Raw genomic sequence first — 17,078 nt, 5'->3', positions numbered from 1 at the left:
ATATGTACACACAAACAAACAGGTTATGTTAAAAATAGAAAAACACTGTCTGGCAACAGACACAAAATAAAAGGAAATTAAAAAGTTAATCTACTTCATCCTTTAGATTACATTCCTGCAGCTTCAGAACTCATTTATTCAGCACAATTTTCACTTTTCAAAAATTAATAAGCTTTCATCATTAGGTTTTGATTGAGTAATTAATTTCACTTTGTACATCTAACAGCTTTATCTCATGCACAGTAAAAAACTAAAAATTACAAGCCGAAGCTTAAAGGTTAATTTAACAGAAAGGAGCAAAGTAATTGTTTTTTTGGTAATGACGGTACATTTGGGTCATCAGCATTTTCTCAGATAGATATGAAGTTAGTTTGATCCAAAATGGTTTCATAAACTAAACGGATGGGAAGAGATAAAAAAATTTTAATTAGGTCAGCCCAGAGTATAAGAACTGTTAGCAAAAATAAATTTGATAATCTATTCTATTAATAACTTAGAATGTCTATGATGGATACATGTTCAAAAACATTTCAATAGTGATAAAGAGTTTAACATGAATTATTTAGCTGTCCAACGACCTTTAGACTGCATGAACACCATATGGATCTATCTATCTATGTATCTATGTATCTATCTATAATATATATATATATATATATATATATATGTGTGTGTGTGTGTGTGCGCACATAGGACAAGCTTAAATTAGCAAAAGAAAGCAAAAATAAGATGTTTGCCCAATTAGTTTGAAAGTAGCAAAAATGAACACAAAAAAGTGGGAATTGTCTGAGAAAAGCAGAAATTTGAAAAAAAAAAAAAACAGCTGAAAAGTAGCTAAAAAGGCAGAAAGAAGTTTAACCAACCAATGGAGTGGAGAGGGCACATTTTGATGAATTAGGCTGAAAAAAAGTTTAAATGACGGCAAAAAATATGGAATTAGCTGACAAGCTAAAATTAGCATAAAACAGCTAAATATTTGCTGAAATAACTAAAATTAGCAAAAATAAGCTGAAAAGAGCATAACAAGCTGAAATTAGCTTAAATAAGTTATGTAGCTGAAAGTAGCAGAATTACAACAACAAAAACAACTCGAGTTTATCAGAAAACAGCTGAAGTTAGCTACAAAATGCTAATAATGTAGCTGAAACGGTATTATAACTTTAATTTAGCCAAATAAAGCAGAAAGACATGTTTGCCCAATTAGGCTGAAAGCATAACGAGCTCAAAAAATTGGAAATTATATGAAAAAAAGCTGAAATTAGAAAAAAAAAGAGCTGAAAAGTAGCTACAAAAAGCAGAAAGAAGTTTAAGGTAGCATGAGAAAATGGAAAGTGCATTTTTGCTGAATTAGGCTGGAAAAAGTTGAAATGAGTGCAACAAATCTGAATTTAGCGGATATAGCTAAAATAGCATAAAACAACTAAATTGTAGCTTTAATAGCAGAAAATGCTGATACTTGCATAAATAAGCTGAAAAGAGCATAAGAAACTGAAATTAGCAGAAATAAGTAAGAAGACACACAAAAATGTTTTAGTTAGCAGAAAGAATCCGAAAGGAGCACAAAACAGCTGAAAAAACCAGCAGAAATTAGATGAAAGCAGCTAAAAAAAAGCACAACAAAGCTGAAAGCAGCTGAAGAAGAACAAAATGTGAAAGGAGCAGGAAAAGGTTGTGAACAGATCTAAAGATTTGAAGGATGTAAAATGAGCTCAATTCATTTTCTATGAGGAAAAAGAGGCAGAAAAGGTTAAATATTTCAAAAAGCTAAAGTTGCACCAATACCAAAAGTCATAGCAGGATTGTCCTGAAAGAGCCGAACATTTTGGTTTGTGAGTTGGTGAAAAAGCACAAATATGCTGAAAAATGTAAAGCAACTTAAGAAGAATGGATCACAATAGTGTGAATGCTTCATAAACAGTCACACTGTTATTCCAGGAATAAATGTGGTTGGGAGCCATGACGAGTACCGAAGCAGCTTTTGAGTTTGTGGTTTTGCACCAATAAAAGTGAACTGGACTGAAATGGTTTAATTGTAGTGGGAAATTAAACTGAACTGTGGTTTTAGGATTTGTTTATTTCTCTTTCTGGGTGGATTAACAAGGTTGTTGCAGACAAAGCCTAAAATCATTGTCAGAAATTACTTTGGCACCTCAAGTAGGGCATCAAATAGCTAAAGCTTCTGTACGAGTATGGTAAGATTTGTCAACCATCACCTTTACTGATGTTTAGTGGTATTATTTTTCTAGTAGTCACACCTAGGGTGGCAAGGTGGCGTAGTTGGTTTAGTCCAGGTGCTCCGGAATACTATGAAGACCATGGTAAGTCAAAGATTGAGCCATCAAAGAAAGAAAAATGTTTAAGTAAGAAGTATGTTTTTTTTAGAGGGCGCTGAGTACGGCATTTTCCCATAATCACTGCTGTTCTTAATTATAGTCCTACGATATGGTAATAAACAGTTTTATTTATGTTTTCAGCCAACTGGCAGAGGTTCTTTTTATACTTTGCGAACACACTCACAAGCAAAATGCATCAGTAATTAACAGCAACATGTAGCACCTTATTAAAATGCAACTTATGATTAATCTTTATGCCCCGGTACGCCGTCTCTTGCTGACCCATTTTTACGCTTCCACGCTCCTGATATGGTTCATAAAATAGCAAGATTGCTCAGAAAATTAATAACACGTCATTATGCATTTAAGGTAATGCAATTAAACATCTTGTTATCACTATACAAATCTAGTGTCCCCCTCTTCCCCACTCCTGGTGCGCTAAAACATTTAGGGATGACTTAATAGCAAACGCTTTAAAAGGGGTTATCGCCTTTTAATGGGCCGTGTATTGTAAATGAGACAACAAAGACAAAAGCCACATTATGAAACCAAGTTATTTTGCTATTACACGTTGCACCCGCCTGAAAGAGACTCGCGTTTGATGTGAACCATATTTGATGGCTCGCTGACAACCTTGAACTTCCACCCTCCTTTTCTGCGATTGTCAGAAAGTATTTTGTCTCGTCTTGACTCTTGTGTCGAGAGCTGGAGGCTTCCTGGTTGAAGGCTGTGATGGGATTTGGGGAATAACTGCTACTCCAGATTAAACATGGAGATGAGGACGGCCGGTGACTGACAGAAGCAGACTTCTGGGAGGGCTTTAGTTACTTTATAGTATCAAGGTCAAGCCATGATGAAGGGAGGACCGCGCGGTGCTAGCCATCTTGACATGCTGGATTGGCAGCAGCCTGCCTATTACGGTTGGGAGAAACGTTTGTGACACGAGTTTCATTGCCAATGAAAGAAAGGTTTAAAGCATCACCTGGAGGCTTGAGCTATAAAAATCCCCAGGTCTGGCTTCAGCTGATTCCAGCCCTGAAAATACAAGCACATTTCAGTACGCGTAAACCGCCAGAACCTTTGTCTGCCGTTTTATTACATCTTTCAAGAAAGCAAAACCCCACTCCTTGAATATTCTGTTGGAGGGGGGGGGGGATGAATGGTGGCTTACTAAAGCAAAGAAATTGCTTTAATGTACTAATGTACTGCACCTGCTCAGAGTGTGCGCATACACAACTCACAATAGCCTCTGTATCTCTCCAAAGGTTTACATAACTGAAATGATGTGCTTCAGCTCTTCTCTCCTTATCACCATGAGCCATACTTTATTGCCTGGGTTACCTCGAAGAAAATTAAATGCAGTCTCATCCATTTGACCCCCCCACTCCCCCTCCGTGCACATTTTGCAAAGGTTCTATTGCTGCTGAGATATTGTTGCGCTATTGTATTCTTTTCCTCAACCGCTCCCCTCTAAAGATCAAACTAAATGCTTTAGTTCTTCCATTTTTATTTTTTTGTTGCAACAATCACAAAGGTGCACAGTGGTTTTTTTTCGACTTATTTTACACCCCAAGTCTGACAAGATCCTTCAAGCTGCTATAAAGAATCGCCTTACCCTGGCTGGATACCATGTTTGCATGACTTCATTTATGTGCTTTACATATTTCATTAAATTAATGTTTGTTTATACTCAAACTAATAAATTGTGCTAAATTGAATGACCACCAAATTAGCTCCCAGTAGCTATTTTTAATGCAAACCATTAATCTTTAGTGTTAGCAAACTATAAATCCAGTTATTATATTGGAAAGTTAATGACCTATTTATTCAAAAGCAATTTCTCACGTATTGTTGCCGTTTCTTTAATCAATAAAGTTGCTCGGTCATTTAGCTTGCTTTGCTCACATTTATGTAAAATAGTTAGATCTCTTGAAAATTCGTCATACTTGGAGATAGCTCTCTGTGACAAAGCTCCATTCTTAGATTAATGTGCTAACAGCTCGCCTGAGCGGGGCCAAGAACAAAATGGATAGCTCTTTTTGGAAAACAACTGGTCTCTCAAAATTATTTAGTTGTTTTGTAACCTTTCGGCTGCTAAGGGGTAGACAAGGCGAACAAACTCTCATTAAGACGTGGCAGCTGTTTTGCACCATATGCCCTTCCTGATGCAATCACCGACCACTGAGCTACCACAGCCAATGCGTGTGGAGCAGAGGGTTCTATTTTGGGGTGCCCAGGTCAGCAGATAGGGTGGTAAGGGCCTTGCTCAAGGGTCCACAGTGGAGAAAATGAGAGTAGAGGCAGGTGTGGGTGCTTCACATCCTTCACCCAAATCCTATTGTATTTGTTAGTGGATTCAAACCGGCAACCTCTCAATCACATGCTCACCTTCTCTAACCCCTGTGCCGCCACTTCTATTAAGTAGCTCATCCTAATGCGATGTACACAAATATCACACAGTTACTTTTTTCTTTTGCCCCTATAGAAATGCAATGATATTTTAGCAGAGAGTGCCCAAGGTTGCACAGGAAGTGCTACAGTTAACCGCTGCTGTATATAGTTACACTTGAAAATAACTATGAATTGATCTGTAAAGTGTGTAAACAGACAGCAGAGTGATTTTAAAACATAGCTTGCTTTAATTATAATGTTTACTTCTTTCTTCATAACCTTACTAACCCAATGTTGTGGAAAAAAGGGATTCCCAAAACAACCAGGTGTAGGCTTCTTCGCGTTTATTTACAAAGCTTTGGAGAACCATCGATCCCATACTATCAATGTTTTTACAAGTACAAACTTAACGCTTTCATCCGTCTGTATCTTATCTACAGCTTAATCAAACCTTGAGCATAATAAAAAAAATATCTCTTTGCCGTCTCTTTATTGACTGGTCACAACAAGACTAATTATAATTATAGTGAAAAGGAACATGGGACTTTTTAATACCATTCCCAAGAACAGGAAAAGCAAAATGCATAAATACACATTGCCTTGACAACTATTTTAAAAATAAATCTGACCCATAACAGAAAATGAACATAACATTTGGTTGGGTTTAAAAGCACAATCTGTATAGTGCAGGTACAACTTTACAGCTCTAAAGTTTGGAATTGTAGCATGTGCAATTTGTCACATAAATGCTTGCAATAGAAACGCTACCATTAGACGGAATTTTGGACATAACCATTTTCATTTGCGGCGATTCAGTATTACTCATGAAAATTATAGTAAATTCCATTTTTACCACATTATAGCTTGATACACTTTTTTCTGGTTGTATGTTGGCAGTGGGCATTGACAGTTGTACTGTTACTGTTCACACATGCTAAAAATAAAAGGACAAAAATCTGGAAGGAAATATTTTCAGATTACGATTGGTAAATGGATTAAACTCCTTTGTTTTCTGCTTCAGGTTATCAATCCTTCAGGGATCCTTAAGACTTCTGGTTCATTTTTAGGCTGGTCATTCAGTCTATAAATGTATTCTTTATGGAACAACTTGGAAAACACCAACTAAACCGTTATAGGTTTGTTTAAAAAATTATCTTTTGTGTTCAAGGACATCAGGTCCCTGAATAAAAAAAAAAGAGACCAATGTCATTTTCAGACGGTTCCATGTAATATGGAGAATTGTGAAGTGAATTTTTCTTTAGGTATTTTTTTGTTTAAATTATTTGCCCACAACTCTCCAAATTATTGTAGCCCAGTGTTCAACAAGAACCCCAGTAAGAACGTATTTTACTCTCACTCCCATTTAATTTTTTTCCTTCCCCTACAGACCAATTATTTTTAGACTTTGATAATTATTAAATGCTCATCTGAGCATTGATCCCAACACATTTGCTCTGCATTTACCAAATTATAAACTCACAATTATCTTTTTGTTCATTCTTTTTTCCATACGGCACAAAGACTGTGATTAAAGTCCTTAATGGTCTGTCTGATTCACTTTTATTTTATTATTTTAAACACGTAACTCACCACGTTCCTGTTTTACACCAACACAATTTACCTCACCCCTTTCAAGTTTCAATTTACCTGGTTTTAAAGCATGAACCCTGAAGTAACATGTCCATTTTTTTTTCTGCTATGACAGAAGAATGATGCAATGGACTTGTAAAGAGATGCAACTTCACACTTAATTTGAAAGTATGAGCTGTGAAAACAAGTAGAGAAGCTGGCAGGACAAAGATTAATCGTGTGATGCAGATTCTGAGCTCTGAACCAGGTTTTGACTTGGAACTTGTATTCAGATGTTAGTGTTGTGCAGTCACATATAGTTCATTTTCCTTGGGAGCATTTGTTTTTATGTATCGCAAATTCTGGAGGAAAACAAACTATCAAAAATGTGTCTAATCGTGTAGCATCAGAAAACAAAAACAAAGCTTTTCATTGGGAATAAAACGCTTAATATGTTGGTAGATAAAGAAAATTAGGAAAGCACAACTATGGAATACCAACTCAGATGACATATTTACTAGATTTTGCCCAGGGATCAAACCTTGATCAATGGAGTTGTGTAGTTGTGCAGGAAACCTCTAAAGGTTGAGCGCTTCTTTACAAAACAGCAGCTCAGTCTCAACTCTGAAAACAAGAGACGTTACCTGTCTCTAAAGCATTCAGACATACACCTAAGTTACAGAAAAGTAAAAAAAAAAAATAACGTCAGCTGGGTGGTCAACAAATATATTGGACCAAGGACACAGCCTTGTAGAATCCCACAAGGTTTTTACCTTCAACATTTCAACAGAATTATAATGAAGTTGGCCTTCGGGCTATAAGATATTTATGGTTACCACCTGCTACTATTAAAGACAGGAAGTCGTGCAATTGCCTATGTCAGTATGTAAGTTTCTGTTAGCAAAATATCATGTGAACCACTGAACTGATTTTATTGAGACTTTTAGGATGTAAACATTGTAATTTTCTGATTTTTCTTCTGACAACACCATTCAAAATGACCACCGCATTTAATCAACTTTAGCAGACATAAATGTCTAACTCTGTCAACTGAAAAAAAATAATAAAAAAAGCCAAAATGTTTTGTGGTAGTAGTTGAGTTAATTTATCCTATTATATTTTGAGCACTAATCACAGGATATAATTAAATTTTCGTATGCAACGTGATGGATATCTATTTCTTTGAGAGATAAAACATTTCGTATGCAATAGCCCAGTGAGCGGCATGGTGGCGCAGCTGGTAGAGCTGCCTCTCAGCGAGAGGGTCACCAATTCAAATCCCGGTCCGGGCCCTTTCTGGGTGGAGTTTTCATGTTCTCTCTGTGTATGTGTGAGTTTTCTACGGGTGCTCCGGTTTCTTCACACAGACCAAAAACATGCATGTTAGGCTGGTTGGTAACTCTAAATTGTCCCTAGGTGAGAGTGAGAGAGTGAATGGTTGTTTGTCTCTATTCATTCAACCTTAATTTATACAGGCTAGTCCCATTGCACCACGAGGACTCATTTACAAGAGAGACCTGTTCCAGACAGAACATAATAATAATAATAATATATTGTACAGTATAATATACTGTATATTATATAATGTTTGTACAGTATGGTACTGCTAAATTTTACTCACCAGCTCTGAAGAACACAGCAGCTCGGTTCCAGTCCAACTCCGTTCTCTTTCTGCAGACCTACCCTACTGGTTCTGGCCGGCTCTCTGGCTCGGGGTAGTGGCGGTGGACTCTGGATGGCGCACCGGATCTTCGGGTTGCCGGCACTGGACCAGTGGTCCGACTGAATATGTGGCCTATGATGGACTTGCGACCTGTCCAGGTTGTACCCTGCCCTTGCACAGAGATGGTTGGATATTGCCACCAGTGAGCCCCATGACCTGAAAAAAACGAAGTGGGTAAAGATAATGGATGAATGGATGGATGTATAAACGATTGATCAAATAGGATCAAAATTCAAGTGTAAAGTGTACAATGTGCTCTTTATATAAATTGTAACGACAAGCAGTGTTGATCTCTTACCATGCATATATATATAATTTTATTTTTCCTGATAAGACAAGGTCTCCAGAGTTTCCTTACTAATTTTGTACTCAAACATCTTCCCATTGGCTTTGCCTTAAGACAAACTTTCATGCACCTTTGCATGACTGAAGGGAAGTTTCTAAAACAGGATACCTGAATCAGAAATAGCAAAGTTCCCATCTTCAAAGAACGTTGGGTTTTTAAAAGAACAAAAGTAAAATGGCTTCAAGAAATTTGTGGCGAATTTACCTTTCACACAGTATTGCACAACTTCAGGTAATTACATATTGTTAAGAGCTCCCTTGGCTTATGAGAACATGGGGAGTGTAAGAGGAATGTGTGCTCTTGAAGTATTATATTCCTCTGAGAAGCTATATTTTTCCCCGTATTTCATTATTTATTAACTTCACCCCCATCCCAAAGCGGTTTGACTTCAAAGAACTGAAACATTCTTCGAGGATCCAGGTTTCTATGTCTAATTAGAGATTCAAGGCGTGCTGCTTCTTGCAACTGTGAGTTTTCGTAAACAATCAATATTTTCCCTCTGCTAGAAATGAATGCTCGAGAGCCAAATACGATGGGACTCTGAATCAAAACAGTAATCAACCGGCTGAAATATGTTGCCACGAAACAAGACGCTAAACATATGCATAGCCACTTACCTCTGTAATATCAGGCATGATTACCAAAGCCTTGTAGTAATAAATGCATCAGCACTGACATTTAGAAGCATTCATCCATTCAAATGACTCTTGGTCAGTACTCTTTAAAACTAGTTCCTCGTATCGCAGAAACTAAAAAAAAACTATAGGTATGATCCATAGTCCTATGTTCAAGTGAGTTCATCTGATATGCTTTTGTATCAGTAATGAAGGCAAAAGCTGCATGACATGAATATATAATATAGACAGAAGTTGGTAGGCATAAAGATTTGGTAATTTTCCCTCTAGAGACAGTAGTCTGCTTCAAATTTTCTAGGCATTATCATAAACGTAGGAGATAAGAGAACACTCATTTAATTCATAAGGCGAGTTAAAAGAAAATGTCAAGCAGACAGTGTTTTGGTTGAGAAGGAAATCTTTAAATGATGGGTCTAGGGAGTGTGCTAGCATTTTTAATCATACTAATAAAAAGTCTTCCAACTTTTCAACTTTTTGTGGGGGATGTTGAGCCTTTAGTGTGGAGTTAGACTCATTTACTTTGAGCACTCAAAAGCAGTTGAAAATCAATTGTCCAGTCACAAAAAAAGTCAATATCAACAGACGAAGAGTGCAGCGCAAGCCGGAAAGGCTTAATTTTGCTCACACGCAACAGCAAAATTCAAACCATTGAGACAAGTGTCACAGAAAGCGATGACAGAGGTGCAGAGAAATATGAGCTGGCTATATAGCATCTATCCATCCATTACCGTACGCTTGTTCCGAAGTCAGGTTGCAGGGCCAAGAGCCAACTTTGGTAAGCCAGGGTCAGAGCGTCAAGGTCCCCGCCTTCAGCCACTGCCCATGGATTCATGCACCCGACTCATACGGCCCCTCCTGCAGGTGGTGGGCCCACAGGAAGGCAAACCCATGTTGCTCATTTGGGCTGAGTTCGACTGGGCCCCATGGGTAGAGACCAGGTCACCAGGCGCTCGCAGATGAGCCCCTCCCCCAGGCCTGGCTCCAGGGTGAGGCCCTGGTAATGAACATCCTACCTATATACTGTAGTATTACAATCATTTTTGTTTGTGTCCTGGATCAAACGCCCCCTCCCCTCCTTTTTTTTGTTTTTGTTTCCAGTTGCAAAGTGAAGAGGGGGAAATGAAAATATCCTCTGCCTGTGGATGTTGCATGATCATTTGAAAAATAAGCGAGGTACCAACTTCCGATTTGGTGTGTGGCTACATGTAGGTGTAATTTCCCAATCAAAAATTGGGTTGCCATGTCAAAATACAAGATGCCTGCGCCATATCATATTTGTCTCTGTGTGTGTACAGTAGTCCCTCTCTTATTCATTCAACCTTTATTTATACAGGTTAGTCCCATTGAGCCTCGGGGACCCGTTTACAAGAGAGACCTGATTTTAACAAAGAATTATGACAACAGTGATATATATATATATATATATATATATATATATATATATATATATATATACACACACATAGCCAACAGATAGCCAGGGTTGTCATTGATATTCCTAGAGTTATTTATATTGGATTTTAGTTATTTATATGTAAAATTGACCCAGTTAAAGACTTGTTGTGTTTTCTAAGCTCAGTTGGATGTTGTGACCATTTTAAATAGTGTCAGCTTCACAATTGTATTATTTTTAGAAGATCATCCAATGAGATTTATTTGAACAATTTTTTTTTTTTATATTCAGTGGTTACGGTAACAATATTTTGCCAACAGACACACTATTATGACTCTAAGTAGTTAATGGGTGTTTGTTAATTTTTGTTTAAAACGCGCTTAAGCAAATTAATAGAATTGCGAATATGTGTTCAGATTTAGTCCCAGCTACTAATACAGCAAATTGTAGGTCAATATTGGTCAAAGGGATGGGGATGTAGATTGTTTATGTTCCGAATGTCGGCTGACTGTAACAGCCATCTTGAATGGAGTTGACTTCAAACAATCAGTTCTAGATATCAACTTAATGATTAATTTCCTTAACTTTCTTTAAAATCTGTCCAATGGATGATGGGGTATTTTGCTAACAAACACATACAAGCCTTTTGCCTTCCTTCAACAGCCAATAATAACCAGGTATCATGCAAAATAAGACAAACTGTGACACCACCCACAAAACATGTATCACAATTTTTTTTACATAACAAATCCCAGTCGAAGCAACAAATCTGTGATTTTCACTGAAAATAAATTGTCTTAGTCGCGAACTCATGATATCTTCTGTCAGTTGTGTAAAATAGAGACATTTGTGGTTCCAAAGGGTTTCATAAAATAGAACATGAGGCACAAGAACAGTTTCATTGATAATAATAATAAGCTTAAATAATACAACAAATGGAAAGATAATGTATGTGCAAAGAGCTCCTCACAGTGACCCTTTTTTCCCACAACATGAGTGTAATCGGTTTGAAAGCTCTTAAGTTGGAGTGAATATTGAGTTTAGCAAACATCTTATCAGTCTATTATATTGTGCTTTGCAGCACTGCGTGGCCTGGTGGTGTGCATATCTCTTAAATTCAATCCGTTCCAGTGAGCAACACACACTTAACACCATAAACAGGAATACAGTGGGGAGGCTGAGTCATCAAATTTGGGGGATTTTCAGCAGCTACAGACAGAGAGCGGCAACGCATTGTAAAGAAGATTAGAGGAAGACTCAGAGGAGAGAATCCCGTTTGCGTTAAACCCATACGGCCGTAAATAAAGAAGGGTATCTTTGAGCGTTTGTGGAATCAGGGCAACTTGGTTTGAAGCTGAACGTGAAAGATGAGCGCAACCAAAATTACCACCTACTAAAGAAGGTGGGAAGTGTGTGGAGAAAGTATGCAAAGAGCAGATAGGTGTGTGGGTTAACTTGTAAAAAGTTTGTCATTAAAAACATGTAATATGGCTATTTTTTAAATTTATTTTGTTATTCTACATGAATGCCTTTTAAACTTAAGGCTGTAAATTGGGGGAGTGGTGATGCAGAGGTTAGAGAAGGTGAGCGTGTGACTGGGAGGTCACTGGTTCAACTTTCTGAACCGATAACATCACAACGTGGGTGGGAATGGTGAAGGTAAGAGCTCATTTTCTTTCCTTACAAATTCACCTTGTTAAATGACTCTTTGTATTTTACATAACCATGGTTACATTCCATTGAACTTAACATTTAGACACTAACTACATTTTTCTGCATCTGTTCACATTCAATTATATCTCCGCTTCTTTAGAGATGTACTGTATGGTGGAATTGCAATAAGCACAATACTTAGTCTTACACAGGCAGAAATCTGCAGCCCGCTGTGTCAGCACTGGGGAATGTTTGCACATTCTTATTCTGGCATAAAAACTTTGCACTGAGTACATCTTTCTACCAACTTAGTGCCTTAAGAAGCACTAGGCCAATGAATAAAATAACTTGATCAGGTCAAACTTGGTCAACATCTTTTAAAGTGCCAATATTGTAAAAAATATATATATTTAAAAATAAGTTATCACTCAGGGAGCCCAAGGGCAAACCAGTGAAAATTAATTTCTGCCCATCCTGATATGTTTCTAGTCAGTTCTGTCATTTATCAAATCCACTCTGCTCTTTCACCTCAGTCAGCAATCATACCATTCACCTGTTCCCTGCCCTACTAAGTCCAAGCTCTCAGTCCTTCCTTGCCAGATTATCAAACTCTTTCTGATAGATGTCCAGCGTTCTCTTCATAGCCTTGTTTGCCTGCCTTGTCTTGACCTCACGCCTGCCTTTTGGCCTACCTGTTTTGCCTGCTCCCTGCCAGTAATAGATTACAATCTCTGACCACAGTATTGACCCTTCCTTTTGCTGCAACTACTACACCTCTCTGGTCACGACATGGAATTGGATCTGGACTTCTGACTTCCTGTGTATGACCATCACTTGCCAATATGGACCTCACGCTTGGATTCCCCTTCAAACATCGCTCTGCTCAGCTCAGCTGTTCCCTGCTCACGGTCTGTGACATCAACTCTTCCAACTCACTCAAGGAGCCCTTTCCTCGCTCGACTGTGAAGGTTAGTGACTGCCAGTGTACCCCTCTAAACAGTCACAGTAAAGCCCAGTTCACCAATATTCCTGTCTTTACAGACTGGACCAGCCATAGGACCCAGACCTCCAACAGCAACTGTTTTTTTTTTTTAAACCATTCCTGTTGTCTGCCGTCATGCTTGAATTCTAAAACCTCAAACTGACAAACAAACAGTTTGGCACGACTGTCAACAAAGAAGAGGGCCGGCAATGGAGGAGGGGGCGTGACATATACAGAAGCATCTATGCCGAGTATGGACTGGAAGTCCCACAGTCAAAGTGGAAGATGCCACCGAGTGTGGTGGAGAATGGAAGGTCCAAGATAATGTAGGATTTCCAGATCCAGACTGAAAAGCAGTTGATGGATAACCAACTGGGCCTTGTGGTGGTTGACAAGCAAGAAAAGGCAGTGGTGCTAGATGTCACAATCCCAAGTGACTGTAACATTAGGAAGAAGGATCACAAGGGTTACGTAAAGTTAGGTTTAGTTAAGAGCTGAAAGAGGAAATATGGAAGTTGTGGAGTGTGCAGGACTCTCAGTCTCCCAGGGTTCTGGTAAAGGATTGGAGTTGACCATCTTGAATTTTCGACAAGGACTTTTTTTTTTTTTACACTTAGATGTGTAAGGGTGGGCAGATGGACAGACGAAGGGTATTTCTGAATGGATGGACATAGAGTATTTCCATTTCTTCCTCTTCACATTGCAACAAGAAACAAGTACATACATGTCATCAAGGCTCCAATGGTTTACAGATGTAGATAAGCCTGCTAAGGCCTTATAGCAGTTAGAACATGTAATGGATGTGTTTTACAGCAGGGTTCTACACTGTTTAACAAAAGTCTCTTTACTTTAACTCAGTTGTGCATCCCCAAAACAGCTCAAATAGCAGATTTTTATGAAAAAAACAACAACATTTTTTTCTTTTAATTTCTTCTTTTTTAATTACTTCTTTTTTGACCTGACATAATGATGAGTCACACCAGATTGTTAGTGGTGTTGAATATGTTCAGAAGTAGTCACAACTGCCCAGAAGCTTATTAAAAAGAAGCAAAGAGATGTGCTTTTTCCACTGTATGAATTTTAAGACACCAACAGCTGAAACTCTTAGAAGCATGAAGAGGCATGGCTTTGATGTTGCATCGTTGATATTAATTAACATCTCAACAAAACTTAGCACTAAGTAACGATTAAAAAAACACACAGCTTTCTTCTCTGCAGTTCACAAACTGACAATGCATCTAAATCAATAAATCAGCATGAGGGGTATTTTCAGTGAGTCTATATACATCAAATAAATTATTCAGTAAGTCCTAGATTCCTCTAGCAGCCATTATATTTTATCTGACCAACATGATGCGCTGACTGGATGACTCTGTACCTGCGTGCACTGTAGGGTCAAAATCAAGTTTTCTTGCCTAGTTTATGAACCAGTTTCACCTTCTAGTAATGTTGGAATAAATGCAAAAGGTGAAACTGGTACTAAACATGTTGTATGTGGCAAAGCAGCAAAGCTACCAGTTTGTCATCTTCCTACTGTTTTCACTTTTCTTTCCAGAACTGTGAACTACCAACATCAACTGGTGAGTGACATGACACAAAATGTGACAAGCCTGTCTTTCTAGTCATTTTTCCACTTATCCTTGGTCAGGTTGAAGGATCAACACTTTCAGGAGAGAAACCCAACCATGTCTTTCCCCATGGACACTGTACCTCTCCTCCTGAGGTATCTCAAGACATTTTTGGGCTGCAGTGGATACATTGTGTAGTTTATGGGGGCAGTTTATTCAGGGCAGCAGCGGCTGGTTAGAACAGTTGTCATCCAATGCAAGAGTTGGGGGTTCAATTCCACCAGCAGTCACATGCGTCTCTGGGCAAGACACTGCACCCCTCATTGCCTCCGATGTGTGTCCCATTGATGTATGAATGTGATCTAAAGCACTAATTAGTCTTAGTACAGACATAATAGAGTGCTGTATGAACGGGTAAATGAGAGCACATATTGTAGTGTAAAGCCATTTGAGTATCTGGATAAGATAGAAAGGGATTATATAATATCAGTCCATTTACCATTTAAAGTCCCTTGAGTGAGTTTGCAGGGTCTCCTCCCAGCAGGGCATGTCTGGAAAGTCTCCAGGCCACTAGGATACATCCTAACAAGATGTCCTTACCACCTCAGCCAAATCTGATTGGTGCAAAAAAGCAGCAGCTTAACTTTGAGCTCTTCCTCGATAATGAGTTTCCTTAACTTGGCTTTAAGATTAAGCTAGACCATCCTAAATAGTCAATCTGTTATTGTATCTGAGTTCTTGATTTTAAATCAAGATGCTTCGTACCTAATGACCAAAGGTAAGTTCTGGAACATGGATAGGTTGGTAAATTAAGAGTTTAGTCTTTTGCTCAGCTTGTTCTTTATAAAAGTATAATAAGTATAAGTGTTATGTGTAGTCATCATTGTATCTTCCCATACAATGATAAAATGGGTTCTCTGCATTTAACCCATCGCACCCGAGATACATCCAGGTGGAGCAGTGGGCAGCTATGTAAGTGCCCGGGAAGCAATTAGGGATTGGGTGTCTTGCTCAAGGACACCATGACATGTGGGCATGGCGGGGAGTCGAACTGTGACTTTCTGGTCTCAAGTCAGCTGCCCTACCTCTACACCATCTTGGAGGGAACAATTAAAAGGGAACAATTATCCCTTTACTGCAGACAAAGCCCCCAATTCATTGCTTCATTCCTGAACAGGATTCCCGAATACTTGAACCGTTCCTCTTGAGGCGACGACTCACCCACTAAACAGAAAGGACATTGTAGCATTCTCGAGGAGTCAAGGGATCTGAAAACTAAATCTAATGCACAATGACATGAAAACCATTTCAAAGAGGCAGAAGTTGTCCCGATGTTGCTAGTGACTGAACACAAGCCCAACAGCAGGCCCGCCACGATGCCTGTTAACAAACTGAAGTGCTAGCTATGGAGTTGTCTGGCAAAGGTAAAGGCAGTCCATGCCAAATACAGTAAGCTTTGAAAGCTCCAGTGTGAGTCTGTCTCTTCCCACAGAGTTGTTCCCAGAAAACCTGCTGAGACCACAGAGTGTTGGAGCATTCAATTATGTCTATACTGAGCATGAACTCATGGAGAAACATGTTAAAACGATGCAAAAGCACAACATAAATTGACTGACAGTGGTTAGGTTTTTGTGTTGCCCGTGTAAGCTTGTAACCACTATACGTAAAGCCTTTCCACTCCTTTTCAGTGTCTTTCATACTACGGCATCACAAAGCAAAGACATTTTAGCTTTTCCCCATCCTGGCACAAGCCTGTCTGTCTCATCCTTCAAAGTCAGTCCTCAAAGATGGATTACTTTTCACTTTTGTCTTCAAACAAGAAAGGAGGAGGAGAAACGTCTGGGAAAAGAGAAAAGACTGGGATTTGAGGGGTAGATTTTGTTGTTTTAAAATTCATTTTGTAATCCAGAGCAGATTTGTTTTAGATTTTTTAAAAAGTGTGTTTATTCGTCTTTGTCCGCCCACATGACACCCTAACCGCTCTCTTTCCGACTAAACAAAGCCCTACTTAGCATCTTTGACGGGGAAAAAGATCACAGGAGTTTAGAGTAATGAGACTCGAGCCAGCTCTTTCCCATCGCATCCTCTCCTTTCCGTCTCTCCATCGTCGCTCCCCCATCTGCCTCCGTTCACCACACACAGTCAGTCATTGTCTAGATCTCTGCTACCTGGTGTGAAGCAGCCCGTAATTCATTATAGAGCGAGGCTTGAAGGATTGTCTCCCTCACCGAGACAAAAAAAGTGATAAAATCAAAACAGAAATGCTTGAACACTGATGCGCCTTTGCTGTGTCGCCAGTCTTACGCTCTCTCTCCCGCCCCACCATAAGCTTCAAAGTCTAAAGAGAGCCTGACTCAGCAGCAGCGCTCCCCTCAGCGCTGTTAGGACTGACGCGAGCACCAATGTCAGGCAACCTTGGCAGAGACTTATAGTGAGAGAGACTGACACGGGCATGCAAATAAATTAGACGCACGCAACGCAGATC

This window comes from Nematolebias whitei, chromosome 23 (assembly GCF_014905685.2).
Source record: "Nematolebias whitei isolate Nwh7 chromosome 23, NemWhi1, whole genome shotgun sequence".
Lineage (NCBI taxonomy): Eukaryota > Metazoa > Chordata > Actinopteri > Cyprinodontiformes > Rivulidae > Nematolebias > Nematolebias whitei.
The sequence above is the reverse complement of the archived record's forward strand: the minus strand, read 5'-3'. Positions refer to the sequence as shown.